Source organism: Lynx canadensis, chromosome A2 (assembly GCF_007474595.2).
Source record: "Lynx canadensis isolate LIC74 chromosome A2, mLynCan4.pri.v2, whole genome shotgun sequence".
NCBI lineage: Eukaryota > Metazoa > Chordata > Mammalia > Carnivora > Felidae > Lynx > Lynx canadensis.
Window position 1 is genome coordinate 95,091,832 of NC_044304.2, and position 19,015 is coordinate 95,110,846.

General features: G+C 37.3%; 1 protein-coding gene across 3 annotated transcripts in view; it reads left to right on the forward strand.

The window, feature by feature from the left end:
• Positions 1-19,015, forward strand: part of ANKIB1 (ankyrin repeat and IBR domain containing 1) — a 148,672-nt gene that overhangs the window by 933 nt on the left and 128,724 nt on the right. The window lies entirely within an intron of this gene.

The window sequence follows — 19,015 nt, forward strand, 5'->3', positions numbered from 1 at the left end:
TGGGGATAGGTGCAGATAGCTCTACTGGACCTTTATTTTTGCAGCGTCTGCCACCAAAACAAAAGGATGGGTCTCTCCTGGACCTTCATTCCTCACCGTAACTGTGTATAGGCTCTTTTCTGTGCATTGCTGTTTGAGTCGCAGGAGATTGGAACTACAGCTGTAATTAAGCATCTCCTAAGGAGGTTTTAAGAATTAGTCTCAAAAGCTCTATTCACACGGAATTTGCATATTAAACAATCTTGTATTGGAATGAAGACCCTTTCCAGAAGAGCTTTGCTAGTAGATCTAAGAAATGAACGTAAAAACAAAAGTCTGATGTTTCAAATATGTTTTTTCATGTCTTTAAGTAATTTTTAGTGTTTTGGATTTACATTTAGTTCTTAATTTATGAAGTATGTGTTTGTGTTTGTTGAAATAAATTTTGTATTGGAAAGTTTTGCATTGTCAGTGATTAAAAAAAGTGATTTTTAAAGATCATGTCAGATTGTATTGGTAAGATATTATTTTAAGTCCTTAATTCTAGAGAGACCCATTTTTACTGATTTGGATCAGCCACCTACAGATATTACACATTTTGGCCCCTATGACCTTACTGCTTCTTAGTTAAAAAATAAACGAAATGTTTATTTCCAGATTTCCGGCTAAGCATTTTTTCTCTTCAAAATTTAGTTTGCTTTCTAAACTGCCACTGCAGAACTTTCCAGAAATTAGATTAAAAAATAATTGTAATATTGTCAGTGGCCTTCATGCTTTTGACACTTTACAGGGCACTGCAGGAAGCAAATAATAATTTAAGAATAATTTTTCTCTGCATATTGCAGGTTCCTTGTTACTATTCTGTAAACTGTTCTGTAATGTAAACTGGTAGCTTTGTCATTTTTTTTTTCCTGAAGACATAGTAATTTTGTTAGGAAAGGTAGATGTGTTTAATGATGATTTTTATTGTTGTTTTCAAAACCTTCTTCCAGCAATTGATTTTGGATTATTATTTGATTTGTAACTTCACATTGTTCACAGATTTTAGTTTGAAGTAGGCTCAGGAGATGTAGCTCCAGCTGTCTGTCTAGAAGTGTACTTTACTGGCTTGTTTCAGAATCAAGCACTGAGTGTATTATTAAAGACGTGATTTGCTTTGCATAAAATTGATCAGTTTCCAATAAAAGTGAGGTGATGGGCCATAACTTAGAAAAGCCTTTTTTTTTTTTTAAAGTCTATTGATCCCTATTATCTTTGGAAATAGAGTGGGGAAGATAGGACTGTATTTTCGTATTATACTTTTCTCCTTGCCAGCTGCACTGAGAATTTAGAGTTTTCAGTATGAAAATGTTGCAAAACCTTGCAGATTGTGCCATAAGGATGAGCTCTAACAGGTGGCTGCTGAGACAAGGGAGAAAAGTTCGTTAGCTACTCTTTTGTATTCCGGTAGCACTGCTCACTTTTGAGAGTTGATTTTCAAGATGAACTTGTGAAAGTGAAATATGTATATTTACAATGTACTTGTAAGTAAAAGTTCCGAGGTAATTTTTCTGTATAAATAGATGGAAAAACTTGAATTAAGCGTATCTGATTCTCCTTGAATGGAATTTAGAAAATATTCCTCAGTGCCTTGGGTGCTTTTTCACTCTTTGAGGATGGATACAACAGTTATTTAGATGAAATTTAAAAATACTTTTCTTTTTTTATTTATTTTTATTAAAAAAATTTTTTTTAATGTTTACTATTTTTGTGAGGGAGACAGAGACAGAGAGCAAGCAGGGAAGGGGCAGAGAGAGAGGGAGACACAGAATTGGAAGCAGGCTCCAGGCTCTGAGCTCATGGCATAGAGCCCAATGCGGGGCTCAAACTCACAGACGGTGAGTTCATGACCTGAGCTGTAGTCGGCTGCCCAACTGACTGAGCAAACTAGGCGCCCCTAAAAGTACTTTTCTATAATATTAGACTTCATATGTGACACATTTGCCAAAACAGACTTGAGAGTGACTCTGTTATTATTTAAAAAGCCAGTCAGAGGAGTTTCTATGCATGGTTCTAAAAATGTTTCTGTATTTTCTTTACTTTCTCAAAGTGACTTGCTTAGGGAATAGTAATTCTTGGACTGTAAGCTTATTTTTCAGACAATCTCAGGCTACCTCTTTTTTTCTTTTACAGATAACTTCCTTTCATATTCACTTCATGTCAGTAAACCTTTATTGAATGCCTACTTTGTGTGCCAGGCACTATGTTAGATTCTGGGACTACAAGTTTAAGTAAGAATTCCTTTCCTTATCGAATTTGTCAGTCTAGATTCTATCCATCTGCCTTTATAGACATCTCTAATAGGTTTTGAAGTCACTTCACCATATTTCAGGGTTGTTTCACATCATTTCTATGAGAATAAACACATTTAATGCCATTTACTGAGTGCTTGACTCACACTAGCCACCATGCTAAATGCTCTATATACATAATTTCATTCAATTCGTATAATAGTCATAAGAAGTGTTTTATCTCCATTTAAAAACCATACAGATTCTGATTTATAGTAATACTGAATGTTGTTTTACTTGTAATACGCTAGATTCCTCCATCAGGGAAAGAAGTTGTAATATAGATATAGCAATTTTTAATTCTCTAATGCTTTGAATAGAAAAATTCTCATTTCATAAAGTATTAATATCTTTTATTTTCTAAAGCAGATGAGTTATGGACTATAAATATAATTTTCAGTAGTTATTGAAACCGTCAAAAAGATAATTTGGAAGTTCATTATGGTTAATTGTATTATAGATTTTCAGGTACATAACTTCTTTTTTCTTCTAGTTTAGCAATGGGATCAATAGCTTATAAAATGTACCAAAAAAATTCTCCAGGAAAGATAGGATGTTGAGCTATATGAAATCTATTCAGCTTTTTAAGTTTTGAGTTTAACTTTGACAACTGTCTGATGTCTTGAAGGTTTGAATACATTTCAGTGAAAATGTATTCCTTCAGGTTTAAAAATCTTTAAATATATATGGTTTATCCTAATGATTTAATATAGTTCTATCTAATCATTTTCCAAAGTCTCACTTTTTTTTAATGTTTATTTATTTATTTTGAGAAAGGAGAAATGGGCCAGAGAGAGAGGGAGAAAGAGAATACCAAGCAAGTTCTGCATGGTCAGTGCAGAACCCAACACGGTACACGGGGCTCAGTCTCTTGAATTGTGAGACCGTGTGACCTGAGCTGAAATCAAGAATCTGATGCTTAACATACTGAGCCACCAAGACTCTCCTAACATTTAAAAAAAAAGGGTTTGTTTTAATGTTTTTATTTTTGTGAGAGAAAGAGTGTGCACACAAGCAGGGAGGGGCAGAGAGAGAGAGAGAGATGTAGAGGATCTGAAGCAGCTTCTGTGCTGGCAGCACAGAGCCTGATACAGGGCTCAAACTCATCAACCATGAGATCATGACCTGAGCTGAAGTCAGATGCTTAATCAGCTGAGCCACCCACACGTCCCACCCTCACATTTTTTTTTTTTTTAAAGATGATCTTCCACTGTCCATTGTTTTCTCCAAAAACCTCACTTCTATTCTAAACATTTTATTCTGATTTTGTTTGCATGTTTGGTTTGGTTTGTTTTTACCATAAACTCCCAACAGTTTGCCATTCTTTAAGTTAAGGCCTTTGCTACTGGTTACACATTCTTCTGTTTTTAGGACTATAGAGCAGATAATCCTCCTTCAAGTTCCTAAGAAAGATAATCCTTGCTGTTTTCCTGTTCTCAGACGTATTTTCACTTGACATAGACAGTTTTTCCCTTTCAGTGTAGCAGAATTCTTGTTACTCAGGTCACTGTTTTCTGATTAGAACAATGTTGAGAATTCCTGTCCCAGTATATAATAGTGACTAAATTATAAATGCATTAGGTGTTAGGACCATAAAGATGAGTAAGTCAAGATTCCTTTCCTCATTGAACTGTAAAATGCCTGTTGAAAATCCACAAAGAGAGGAAACTTCATTTAAAAACTCAATGATGCTCTTTTCCAAATAAGCCTAAAAACATTGTCCTCCTTCTTAACCTATCCCCTCAGAGTATTATAAAGGAAAGTATGTAAATAAACATATTAGGCCAGGGTTTTTATTCTGTTTTCTGGCCTCTGGCAGAAAAAAGTGATTTACAGAAAAGGTAACTTTCTCTGACTTGCAGAAAGATGCCAGAAGATAGCAAAGAACTCCTATATTCCCTTCCCTCAGATTTCACCATTGTTATTATTTTACTGCATTTCTTTTATTGCCGGTCCTCTGTTTCCATACATAATGCTACATACGTGTGTATATATGTGTGTAAATATATATATATATATGTATATATATATATATGTATATTTATCCTGTATAGTCTTTTTCTAAACATTTTGGAGCAAGCAGCAGATATGGTGTCCCAGCACCTGTAAACACTATAGTGTCTATTTTCCAAAAACAAGTTACTCTGTTATATAACCAACATATAACCCTCTAAATCAGAAAATAAGCATTGGTACAACACTACCATCTAGTGCAAAGAACCAATTTATATTTCATTGACAATCCGAGCAATAGCTCATTCTTTTCTGGTCCAGGATTCTGTTCAGGAATACATTTTACATTTAGTTGTCATGTTTCTTCAGACTTCTTCAGCCTCATTTTTCCCTGTCTTTCCTGTCCTTGACAGTTTTAGGAAGCACAGGCCCTACATTCTGTATGACCCTCAGCTTAGGTTCATGTAATATTTCCTCATGACTCCAATCAGTTCATGCATTCCTGGCCAGGAATACCACAGAAATAGGTCTGTCCCCTTCTTAGTGCATTGCATCCAGAGGCATATGATGTCAAACCTTGCCACTGTTGGTGATTAAAACCTTGATCATATTGAAATCCTTTTGCATTTGATCAGTATTTGTGGAGAGGTATTCCAAAATTATGCCAGCATCTTGTTTCTCATCAGACATCTGTACTACTAGCCTTAATGTGGGTATCAGTGAAGGCTCTCACCTTAATTAACCACTTACATGATGATTGCCAAATGATATTCCTCTATTATTCCTTCTACTTGTATTAGTTGGTATTTTTTTGTAAGGTGGAACATTCCTTTCTCCCCCAGTTGTGTATTAAATCAGTAAGGACTCATGGATTTCAATTTTATTTAATTTGTTGTGATTTGTTACTATTATTACTTACTTTGCTGTTTAAATTGTTCCTGACTTAACCCATGGGAGCCCCTTCAAGCTGGCTTATTTGCCTATTTATCATTCTCCCATCTCATTCATTCTGCATTTCTGGCAGAACATGCTGTTCCTTGTTCATTCTGTACTTTGCCTGGTCTAGCCCTGGAATCAGCCATATCTCCAAGGAGCCCTGTTTGGTCTTTGTCATTGTTGTTTGTTTTTGTAAAAGACGGTATTTAAAAAAATTTTTTTTTTCAACGTTTATTTATTTTTGGGACAGAGAGAGACAGAGCATGAACGGGGGAGGGGCAGAGAGAGAGGGAGACACAGAATCGGAAACAGGCTCCAGGCTCTGAGCCATCAGCCCAGAGCCCGATGCGGGGCTCGAACTCACGGACCGCGAGATCGTGACCTGGCTGAAGTCGGACTCTTAACCGACTGCGCCACCCAGGCGCCCCGTAAAAGACGGTATTTAAAAACAAAGATTTAGGGGCTTAGGGGCACGTGGGTGGCTCAGTCGGTTAAGCGTCCGACTTCAGCTCAGGTCATGATCTCACAGTCCGTGAGTTCGAGCCCTGTTTCAGGCTATGTGCTGACAGCTCAGAGCCTGGAGCCTGCTTCGAATTCTGTGTCTCCCTCTCTCTCTGCCCCTCCCCTGCTCATACTCTGTCTCTCTCTGTCTCAAAAATAAATAAAAACATTAAAGAAAATTAAAAAAAAAAGATTTAGGGGCTTAGTGTGCTCTTGCTTTCTGGGGTGTCATTACTTATAGGGACTAGGAAATGTGTGACTACGCAAGTATGGTTTGCATACATGCACACATATGTAATACATACATACATATCCATAATTTTTTCTGTATCTAGGTGTATATTTTATAAAACCATAAGTTCGTCCCTGTACTTCCAATTCCAGTCTAATACTCCAGGATTTTTTCTCACCTTCTTTCTTTCCATGTTTATAAATGCCTTCTCGGGGCGCCTGGGTGGCTCAGTCGGTTAAGCGGCTGACTTCGGCTCAGGTCATGATCTCATGGTCCGTGAGTTCGAGCCCCGCGTTGGGCTCTGTGCTGGCAGCTCAGAGCCTGAAGCCTGCTTCTGTTTCTGTGTCTCCCTCTCTCTCTGCCCCTCCCCCATTTGCGCTCTCTCTCTGCCTTTCAAAAATGAATAAATGTTAAAAAAAAAAAAGTAAATAAATAAATGCCTTCTCCGGCAGTAAGAAACTTGGCTTTACATTAGCTTCAATATAGTTATCATTTGCCCAGTTGTTTGACTTGCTCAGTGTGTTACCATTCTCCCTGCCATGTAGATCATCTTCTACCACCCTCCATCATTGACCACTGGGCCTGCTGGCCTGTGCTTTTTTTGTGGATCTGCAACCACTAACTGGGCCCACAATTCTGTGCAGCTCCGTGTCTCCATACAACACCCATTTTATCCTTGCCTCCAGCCTGTTGACTCACACCTCTGCTGGCCTTCCTAACATGCCCTCAGTGCCCTTTATCTTCAGGCAGCATGCAGACTACTTTGCATGGCCCAGTTTTTCATTTGTTAATTTTTAAGTATATTTCCAGGATATCTGAACATACATATATATCATGAAATATATATATATATAGTTTTCCCACATAGAAATGATAACATACTATATTAAATGTTCTATGCTTTGTTTTTAACGATTATATGGTATTCCATTGTGTGTGTGTGTGTGTGTACATCCAGACACACATGCGCACATACGCACACGCGCGCACACACACACACACACACACACACACACACCCCTACCTACCTATGGCAGAATGATTAATGACCATAAATTCCTTCCATCCTGGCATGCATTCCCCTTTGCATGTGGCTTTGCTGCTTCTCCTGTCTGGAAGCAGAATCTGTTTCTCCATCTCTTGAGTCTTGCTGACCTTGTGATTTGCTTTGAACGATGAATATGGTGGAAGTGATGTGTAAGAGCTGGAGCTTAGTCCTTAGGAGGCCTTCAAGAGATGATTTCCTGCAACTGCCATATAAGGAAGCTGGGCTAGCCTACTGGAGGATGAGAGGTCTCTTGGAAGAGAACCTAGACTCCCTAGTGGACAGCATTACCAGCAAACATGAAAGTGGACTCTCTTGGATCTGCTTGCTCAGCTGACATTTTAGCTGAATGCACTCAGAGAAGAACCCACAGAAGACCCAGAGGTGAAACCAGCAAAAAAAACAAAAAACAAAAAACAACAAAAAACTGCCCAGCCAAACTACATAATTGTGAGATAAAACATAATTGTTTTGAGGCATTAAGTTTAAGGTGTAGTAATAGATGTCTGAAACCATATCTGTGTTCATTTTGGACATCTAGGTTGTCTCTAGTCTTCTATTATGAACAGTATTGCAGTGAGTATCTTATACCTAGTACGTGTCATTTTAATTTTAACAAATAATGCCAAGGGTGCCTGACTGGCTTAGTCAGTAGAGCATGTAGCTCTTGATCTTGGGATTGTAAGTTCAAGCCCCATGTTGGGTGTAGAGATTGCTTAAATAAATAAACAAGAAAGAAAGAAAGAAAGGAAGGAACAGGAAGGGAGGGAAAGAGACAGAGAGAGAAAGAAAAGGAAAGTCAGATTATTTTTCAGTAATATTGATGCAGTTCTTATTGCCATCATTAATGACAGAATATTTCCCCTACAAACTAAACATTGCTGATTTTTGTTTTTGGCAATAAAATTAGTAAAAAAAAAAAAGTTTCTTGTGGTACTTAATTCTGTATTTGATTAACTATTTGTGAAGCTGACCATCCTTTGTTCTATTTGTCGGTCCTTCTGATTTTTCAGTTCTATGAATTCCTTATTCATATCTTTACTCATTTTTTCCTATTGGATTTTTTTCTTACCATTTTTTTTTTGTTTTCTTTGATATGTTATGAATGTAATCCTTTAGCTTTGTTTGCAAATATGTTTTGTCAGTCTGTCTTTTGTTTTTAGTCTTAGTTTATGGCATCATTTGCCATACATTTGTTTTTTTGTATTTCATATAATCATTGATGTCTGTCTTTTTCCTCTATGGCTTCTGCTGTTCCTGTCTTGAGACTATCTCTCTCCTATCCTAAGTAATTTAAGCTTTTTCCTAAATTAAATTTTCTCCTAACTTTATATTGTCTTTCCTATCAATTAAGAATCATGTTCAATTGCTCTAAAAATCTTATAAAAAGAGTGGTATAAATAAATTAGGGGTATCATTTTCCTTAAGTAATGAGAAATTAGAAACAGGCTGTCCAGAGCTGTTATGGTGGTTCCATAATGCTATCAGGAATTCAGGCTCATTTGTCTTTCTGGTTCAGTCATCTGTAGCAGGTGCATGTCAACTTTTGGTCCCAAGATGGCATTCCAGGCTGAGAAGCAACTTTTTTGTGTTTCTTCTCTTATCATTCATTGCTCTGCTTATTTTTACCTAGGATGAAATCCAGTTTGGTGACTATAATTTCTGGGGATGAGGCCAGCACAAAGCAGGTCCCCTGATAATAACAAGTTCTTGTGAAATATTTTCTCTGTTCTTTGAAAGTAATAATGCTCATTTTGTCTTCTTTGTCATAATAAATGTATGTACAGAATAAGGCACCAGAATCTTTTTCTTTAACCTACTAGACAGCTATGGTTTTTTCCCCCCAAAATTATTTATAGACAGACAGGGAAATAAACATGATTATATTATCAAATTGGAAACTAATGATTTTGAGAACATTGGACTTTATCATTATGTTCAATAAATAATATTAATTAAAGGTGTTTTATGTGTCAGTAACTATGATAAACAGTACATATAAAACTCAGTACAGTGTGACCCTTGTCCCCAAAAAGTTTACAGATAATTGGAGAAGCAGAATAAACATTTCTAGTATTAGTAGATACTAGATAGTAGATAGTAGATACATTTCTAGTACATATTCAGTATTAGATGGTAAGTTGGGTGTATTATCAAGTTAGGGAGGCAGGACATCTAACTATGTTAGTTAAGAGTTGAGGAACTGTGGCTTTTGAGACCTGAATGACTGGTAGAAGTTAGCCTATTAAAGAGGAGCATGTTAGGGTCATGGGAAGAACATTCCAGGAGCTTCAGTAATTCAGAAGTGGGCCTGAGTTATAAGAGATAGGGTAGAATGAGATAAATTCTGGTTTGGGCAGAGACTTTCCCTTAATTCCTTAAAGGCTATGAGCCTTGGGAAAGTTTTAAAATGGAATTGGACAAGATCAGATTTGTCTTTTGATAGAGGTAAGCTAGTTGTAGTTGAGGGGGAGGGTGCTTTAGGGAGTGGAATCTGGAAGCAAGGGCACTTATTAGGAGTTTTATCTGATATATTAAAATCTATTCCATATTAGGGCTATCTGGCTGGCTCCGTCAGTAGAACATGTAACTCTCAGCGTCGTGAGTTTGAGCCCCATGTTGGGCAGGGAGCTTACTATAAAAAATAATAATAAAATCTATTCCATATTAGTTAAATATCTGTTGAACACCTATGTGGATATGATGTGAGTGATACAGAGATATATAAAATGTACTTCCTGTTCTCAAGATGTTTATATTTTAAAATAACTAAAAACTTGGGGCTCCTGGGTCGCGCAGTCGGTTAAGTGTCCGACTTCAGCCAGGTCACGATCTCGCGGTCCGTGAGTTCGAGCCCCGTCTCAGGCTCTGGGCTGATGGCTCAGAGCCTGGAGCCTGTTTCCGATTCTGTGTCTCCCTCTCTCTCTGCCCCTCCCCCGTTCATGCTCTGTCTCTCTCTGTCCCAAAAATAAATAAACGTTGGGAAAAAAAAATTAAAATAACTAAAAACTTAAATATATCAACAATGTAAGGCAGAATACTAATATTATGGCTTCTGTCCTTTTTTTTTTTTTAATTTTTTTTTAACGTTTTATTTATTTTTGAGACAGAGAGAGACAGAGCATGAACGGGGGAGGGGCAGAGAGAGGGGGAGACACAGAATGGAAGCAGGCTCCAGGCTCTGAGCCATCAGCCCAGAGCCTGACGCGGGGCTCGAACTCACGGACCGCGAGATCGTGACCTGGCTGAAGTCGTACGCTTAACCGACTGCGCCACCCAGGCGCCCCGGCTTCTGTCCTTTAAAATGAGGGCAACTAAGGACTAGAAATAAAACGTGAACCCAGTAGATCTTCATGGCTCCAAAGCTCATATTCTTTCCACATGGAAGGCTGTGCTACCTTCCACAACACTTATTTCCCCTTAACTTATTTATCAGAATGTTGCTTGTAAGTTACTGCAGAACCCTTGTGAAATAAGATTAGAGTACAATTAAAATGGTTTTCAGCTTGGGGCGCCTGGGTGGCCCAGTTGGTTAAGTGTCCATCTATTGATTTCAGCTCAGGTCATGATCTCGTAGTTTGTGAGTTACAGCCCCACCGTCAGGCTCCTCGATGGCAGTGCAGAGCCTGTTTAGGATTCTCTCTCTCCCTCTCTCTGCCCTTCCCCAGTTCATGCACTCTCTGTGTATCTCAAAATAAATAAATAAAACTTTAAACAAATTTTTTTCAATTTTATTTTTTTTAAATCTACATCCAAATTAGCGTATAGTGCAACAATGATTTCAGGAGTAGATTCCTTAGTGCCCCTTACCCATTTAGCCCATCCCCCCTCCCACAACCCCTCCAGTAACCCTCTGTTTGTTCTCCATATTAAGAGTCTCTTATGTTTTGTCCCCTTTCTTGTTTTTATATTATTTTTGTTTCTCTTCCCTTATGTTCATCTGTTTCGTCTCTTAAACAAAATTTTTAAAATAAATTTAAAAAATGGTTTTCAGCTTGGGGCACAGAATATCAAAGGAGCTACACTCTAGTTTTCTCCAGGCAGTCTCTGTGTTGAATGGGGTATAACCAGGAAGGTAAGTGTTGGTCAGAAAAATTGCCACATTACCTGAATAAAATAGTGTAAACAGTCTTGAGATTCATTTCTGGGAAATTTAGTATTGAACTGATAGGACAGTGGAGGACAAGATTCTGGTGCGTGCGGCATGCCACCTCACTAGATAGCTGCAGAGTGTTCCTGTTAATGTTAAGGGTCCTTTTCTCCAGTTAGTATATAGAGCACAAAATGAGAAAAAGGCATCACTATTGCAAGGAAATAAAGCAGTGATGGGTTTCTTTGTTTCAAGTTTATTTATTTATTTTGAGAGAGAGAGCAATGTGCGCAAGCGGGGAGGGGCAAAGAGGGAAGGGGAGTTGAAAAATCCCAAGCAGGCCCTTGCTGTCGCTGTCAGCATGGAGCCCGGTTCAGGGCTGGAATTCACAAACCTTGAGATCATGACCTGAGCCAAAACCCAAGAGTTGGATGCTTAACCAGCTTAATCAGCCAGGTGCCCCATCAATGATGGTTTTTGATGATGTATTTATTTGTATTTCCAGAAAACAGTTGGAAAAGTAAAGATTATCTTGTATTTTCTTTCAGTCTTTCTAATGCCTTACTTTATTTAAATCTGTTAGAGGAGCTATTTTGACTCAGTCCAGGTAGAGATGACTGGAGACGATAATTTTATCCTTTGGTGTCTGTCCACCTCTGTTAGGATGTACTTGCCATGTAATGTCTGTAGGCCCCAATTTTCTTACTTGTAAGTTGATACACTTGGATAAATACAGTTGATACTTGAATAACATGGATCTGAACACAGGCCCACTTATATGTGGATTTTTTGGGATAAATACAGTAAAGTTCTATAAATGTGTTTTTCTTATGATTTTCTTAATAGCATTCTCTTTTCTCTAGCTTACTGTATGGCAAGAATACAGTATATAATACACATAACGTATGAAATATGTGTTAATCAGGGTGCCTGGGTGGCTCAGTCTGTTAAGCTTTGGACTTCAGCTCAGGTCATGATCTCACGGTTCATGAGTTCAAGCCTCGCTTTTGGGCTCTCTGCTGTCAGCGCAGAGCCTGCTTCAGATCCTGTGTCCCCCCCGTCTCTCTTTGCCCCTCCCCTGCTCTCTCTCAAAAAAAAAATAAACATTTAAAAAATACATTATTTTTAAAAATATGTGTTAATCAACTTTATATTGAGGCTTTCAGTCAACAGAAGGTTATTAGTAATGTTTTGGGAGAATCAAAAGTTATATGTAGATTTTTGACTGTAGGGTCAGCACCCCAACTTCCATGTTGCTTAAGGGTCAACTGTAATCTTAGAGTATTTCTTGCTCTGAAATGTGACTTGACATGACATCTACAGAATTACTTTAAAAGTTAGTGTATGATATTCTGATTGAAAAAAAATTACCTTTTCTATAGAGTAAGGAGGACTAGGAAGGAAAGATAGAAGTTGTACTGAGAACTTGGTATCCTAGGATGGAGAAAAACAAATTCAGAGGGAGGTGTTACTTCTGATTTTTTAACTATTCACAATCTTTGAATGTGGCTTAAATGCCAGATTCATGCAGTGAAAGTGCAAAGTAGTAAGATTCTTATGCTCAAGGATTATAGCATAGCAGGCTTTTCAGTTGATATTCATTGAGAGAATTGATCCCTAATGTTCTGAGCTAGAAGTTCACAAAGTTTAAAATGTTTTGGAATCACTGGGAGGGCTTGTTAATGCACAGATCGCTGGCCCCACCCCCAAAGTTTCTGATTCAGTCAATTTGGGGTGGAACCTGAGAGTTTTCACTTCCAGTAATGTCTCAGGTGCTGCTGATGTTCCTGGCATCTATTGTATGAAATTAATTTATGTCTCTCTTAGGCCCTTAAAATAGTACTAGTTGTATAGAAGCAGTGGAAGAATTTTAAAAACTGTTCCTCAAATCATTTTTCTGTGTCCAGAGCTCCTTATTTTTTTAATGTTTATTTATTTTTGAGAGAGAAAGAGAGAGCAGGGAGGGGCAGGGAGAGAGGAAGACACAGACTCCCGAGCAGGCACAAAGCCCAACATGGGGCTCGAACTCAATGAACCATGAACATGACCTGAGTCAAAATCAGGAGTCGGACGCTTAACCAACAAAACCACACAGGCGCCCTGTCTCCAAAGTTCTTTAGATGAGGAACTCTGATGGGAGAGATAAAATGAAGGAAATTTACTATAATTCCAAATCTTATCTTAGAAGGTAAACACATAGCTGTATGAACATAAGATTAAGAGGTGCAGGAAGGATCGGAGTGGGGAAAAAGCAGGTTTCAAGTCCATTTACTTAGGAACTTCTCTTATCCACCTGCTATTTAGAATATGATTTAAAGAGACCTCTCTTCATTTGGAGTTTTGTGCCCTTAAACCTAGGTCATATCAACTACATGTCAAGGACCAGTTTTAAATAGAGTATGTACCATAATGTCAGTGTGCCAATGCATAACCTAAAAGTCATATAGCCTAAAGGTCTGAATGATTCCTTTCACTACCTTCCTTTTTCATACCCTTTACTTCTTGATGTTGTTTGTTTTCTCCCTAATTGGATTTCTGGCTTCTATTTTTGAATCATTTTTAACATGTATATGCTAAATAACTTATAAGTCATTAGTTTCTATTAGATTGGCAGGAGAAAAATCTCAGTATTTTAAAGTTGGGAAAATATGTATAGAAAATGTCAGTGGGTTTATATTTAATATTAAATTACTTACACAAATAGTATACAATCTATACATTGTTAACTTCCAAACTGTATCTTTAGCCCAGACCTCTCTCCTGAGGTTCACATTTGTATATCCTCTTGCCTACCTGACATCTTGTAGGCCTCTCAAATGTAGTATGCTCAATTTTAAGCAGATTCCCCACCTTCCCACTCACATTTTCACCTCCTGCAATCATCCCTTCTCACTAATGGTAATTCCAGCCTTCTAGGTGTTCAGGCCAAGAACCGTGGAGTCATTCTTATCTTCCTCTTCTCCCTCACTCCTACTTCCCATCTGTCAGCAAATTCCATCCTTACCTTCAGAGTACATCCAAAATCTGATCAAATATTCACACCACCTCCACTGCTACCTCCCAGGTCCAAGCTACCATCAACTTTTACATGGATTACTGCAGCTACTTCCTAAGTAGTCTCCCTGCTTCTAGCATTGCTGCCTCTCCCCTTAGTCTTGTAGATAGCCAGCCAGGGTGATCCTGTTAAATCTAAGTCAAATCTTTCATTCCTCTCCTAAAAACCCTCTAGTGGTTTTTCTTTTCTTTTTTCTTTTTACCTAGCAATTTACGATGACCCTTTAAGACCCTCAAAAGTCTGTCTGCCCTATTACTTTTCTTGACTTCATATCCTACTCCTTTCTTCCTCAGTGTACACTACAATAATACTGGCCTCTTTTCTGTTCCTTGAATGTATTGAGCACGCTCCTTTCACTGCCTATTTCCTCTGCCTGGAATATTATAATTGGAATTAATAAAATATTACCTATTTTACTCAAATGTTACATTCCCTAATCGTCCTTTGAATAATTACAGCATCCCAAAACCCCATCCCCTTCTTGGCTTTGTTGTTGTTGTTGTTGTTGTTGTTATTAAAATAACATCTTACATGAATATGTTATAAACTCCATGGGGACAGGGATTTTAGTTTATTTTGTTTTGTTGTATTTCCCTACTTGTCTGGCAAATGGTAGGTGCTCAGTAAATATCTGTGGCATGAATTATGATTTTATCTGCCTGAGGAGTGTGCCTTTCCTTTGAAAAATGCACCTGATAATCATGTGCTTCTAGCATAGACTACGAATCATTGACTTCCAATACTTATTATTCGGCTTGTCCCATTTCTAAAAATGACATATCCTATGCTTCTCTTGTTCAATTTGAAATTACTGTTTGTTTTTTATTGCAACATACAATTTGCATAAATTGTAGTTCCTAAATTCATGTATTATCTTGGGGAATAATTAAGTATTCTTTAATCCTTTGTAAAGTATATGAATTATTCATTGTTCTTGGATATGGTGTTTCTTAACAGTCATAGTGGTATTTTGGTATGCATCTTGCTTTTACATGACTATCATGATTTATAACTGTATACCATAGCTTCTTTCGTATTATTTAAGAAAGGTCAATACCTGTTCCCTTGTAAATCTGGATTGAGAGTACTTGGTCCTTTTTTGATTTTTGAGAGAGTTTTGTAGGTCTTAATGTTGTTTGTGTAGCCAGTGCTTAATAACTATTGGATCAGTTAGGTCCCACAGACATACTTCGTTCTCTTACTCATTTTCTCGTGGCTCAAAAAGACTTGAATTTTATGTACCTGCTATGGAGGTCATACATGTTAGATTTTTCATTTCAGGTATTGTGCCTTATTATCAGGTCATGTTTTGAATCATGTCCTCTAACTTTTCAGTCTGAAAGGATCATTGAAGCACTTATGTTCATTCAGTTTTCCATTTCTTCAGGATGCAGGAAAGCATGGCTCAAATCTCAATTCTTCATGTCTTTTTTAGGTGTTAAATTCTTTTAGGTGTTAAAGACTTATATTCTTATGTCCTTCATTATTTCATTAAGATATGTGGAATATAAAATGAATTAGAAAACATTAAGTCAAATACATAGGACTCAGTTTCTTATTTTCTGATGTTGGAGAGTTTCCAGTCTCAGGCTGGGGCTGTGATTTGGACAGCAGGAACAAACATGAGGAAGCCCTTAGCCTTAATTATATTTCATTGCTATGGCAATAGAATGTGATAGAATCTTAATGCTAAGATTCACTATCAGTAGTAAAAATATATAAAGTATAAATGAATTCTTTCAGATGCAAACCAATACTTGAAGGTTAACGTGTAGTCGCTGGAGCTTTGCTAAAAACAGAGATATTGCTAGTTGGCTTAAGACATTCTTTGGGGGAGAGGGGCGCCTGGGTGGCGCAGTCGGTTAAGTGTCCGACTTCAGCCAGGTCACGATCTCGCGGTCTGCGAGTTCGAGCCCCGCGTCGGGCTCTGGGCTGATGGCTCAGAGCCTGAGCCTGTTTCCGATGCTGTGTCTCCCTCTCTCTCTGCCCCTCCCCCGTTCATGCTCTGTCTCTCTCTGTCCCAAAAATAAATAAACGTTGGAAAAAAAAAAAAAATTAAAAAAAAAAAAAAAAGACATTCTTTGGGGGAAAAAAAGCATAGGTTCAAAGATACACATAAGTTTACTTATTATAGTGGATACATTAGAACCTGCTTAATGTAAAGTTATAGAGAGGAGACTAATGATAAAACCTAAATATAAAAGAAAAAAATTGCAACTTAATTATACAGCACAATCCAGTTCTTCACTTAAAAGAAGGCTCTCTCACTGGGTGTTGTATGGAAACCAATTTGACAATAAATTTCATATATTAAAAAAAAAAAAAGAAGGCTCTCTCTATATAAAAGACATGCCAATGTGTTAATAGTCATTATTATAGGGTTTGAGGATTATAGTGATCTTTTTATTTTATTCTTTATATTTTTCTATATACGTTCCAATTTTATACTCTGTATTACCTTATTAAGTGTTCTTATTTTATTTTATTTTTAAACATGACTTTTAGAGAGCATGTGAGCAGCAGGGGAGGGAGAAAGAGAGAATCTCAAGCAGGCTACGTGCTCAACATGAAGCCCTGCGTGGAGCTTGATACCATGACCCTGGGATCATGACCTGAGCCGAATTCAAAAATCAAATGCGTAAACACTGAGCTACCCAGGCACCCTTTTTATTAAGTATTTTTAAAAGAAGGAAAAAGGTTTTTGGAACTAGATACAGCTATGTGATTCTAGGCAAGTTACTAATAACAGTGACGATGACTACATTATATTGATTACCTACTATTTGGCAAATATTGAATGTATTTTATATATTTCGTTACCCTATTTTATAATTGCCCAGCAACAGAGGCTTAATTATTTACTTTTACATATTAGGAAAAAGTCTCAAAACTTTTAAGTGGCTTGTACGCTAGTAAATGTTGCAGCCAGGATTAATACTACAGTTTGCAGAATTTTCTGTATATACCATAAGGCCATTCCAAACTAATTTAACTCCCAAAGTTTGTGTTTCTTTACTGTAAAATGTTGGTGGTGGAATTGTTGTGCATATTAAATGGCACAAGGAACATAAAGCATAGGACAAGTTTTTTTCCCATGAGATTTTTTTTTTTAGATTTATTTTTAATGTTTTTTATTTATTTTTGAGAAAGAATGTGCAAGCAGGTGGGGGCAGAGAGGGAGTGACAGAATCAGAAGCAGGCCTCTACACTTACAGCAGCAAGCTCAATGTGGGCCTTGAACTCATGAACCGTGAGATCATGACCTGAGCCAAAGTCGGTGCTCAACCAACTGAGCCATCCAGGCGCCCCTTCATGAGATCTTGTTATAGTTACAGCCTTCTGGCTTTTTTTTTTTTCCAGTCTAATTCTGCACATATATATATATATATATATATATATATATATATATTTTTTTTTTTTTTTTTTTTAATGTTTATTCTTGAGACAGAGAGCATGAACAGGGGAGGGGCAGAGAGAGGGAGACACAGAATCCGAAACAGGCTCCACACAGAGCCTGGGCTCGAACTCACAAACTGTGAGATCGTGACCTGAGCCGAAGTTGGACACCCAACCAACTGAGCCACCCAGGCGCCCCAGATTCTGCACATGTATTATTCAAACTGTTGTTGAATATTTCCATTGACAACATTATCTGAAATTTACTATAATAGTAAACCTGTAAATTGCATTTCTTTAAAGAACAAAATCAATTGATTGGCATTTCGCTTTTTATAGTTTTTATGTTTATATAGTGCATTTTTGCAGTCATTTTTGGAAGTTTCATTTTCATGAGAATCAATGATACTTTGTTAAAAGGAGCAAAGCTTATGTTTCTCAGCTTCCTTAAAAGATGTTTTAAGAAACTTAGTATTTTGTTAAATTTGCAAGGGCTTCTATTCCTCCCCTGAGCTCTGAACTAGTTGAGAGGTCAAAACAGTAAGCATATCCAGTTTTTTTTTTCCTCTCCAGATATGCTAAAATCCCTGAGGTAGATAAGGGTCAAGAATATTACACCATTTGGGCTCCTTGCAAATGGAGGAAATCATTAGGAATGGGGGAAAGTGTTACTGTCAACATCTTTTTCAAGTTTTGTACTTTTGTTTAGAAGTTAGTGTAAAAGGCTGCTGAAACACCTAAGTATGGTGAATTGAGTCTAGCTGATGATAACTATTATAGGCAATATAATGTGTAGGTAGGTAGGTAGGTAAATATACATTGCTTACTTTGATGTTCAGAGTACACTGTTGCTTATGGGTACATGAAACACCACCTTCCAGAAAGTCCAGGACAACTATGATATCAATTATTACATTTGGGCTGTATATTTTTCTATTCAAGTGTCTTAATTTTGGATTTGGAAAATATGGACACTCTTCTCTATGGGAAATAGAAATAGGAAACTATATTTAACTATAAGTTTACATTTTGACTGGTTAAAAAACATTCCATTAGACAGTGATCATGTAGACTTTTTGGTATATTTGAGCTATTACATAGTTTTCTATTACATGATTAACCACCATTTGTTTTTCTGTTCTCCTACTGATAAATAACAAGATTATTCCAGTTTTAAAAAACCAAGTTCAAAGTGATTGTTCTTTTTCTTTTTTTAATGTGTATTTATTTTTGAGAGAGAGGGGGCGATAGAGGATCCAAAGTGGGCTGTGCACTGACAGAAGCGGGCCCAGTGTGGGGCTCAAACCCATGAACTGGAAACCATGACCTGAGCCAAAGTCGGACACTCAACCGACTGAGCCACCTAGGTGCCCCTCAAGTAGTTTTTCTGAGAGAGAGGAAGGGAAAGAATTGTGGCAGAAGGAAAATCTAATTATATGTTATATCTTTGAAAAATAAAGAGATTTGAAACAATTACAGAGGAAAAGACAGTGACATT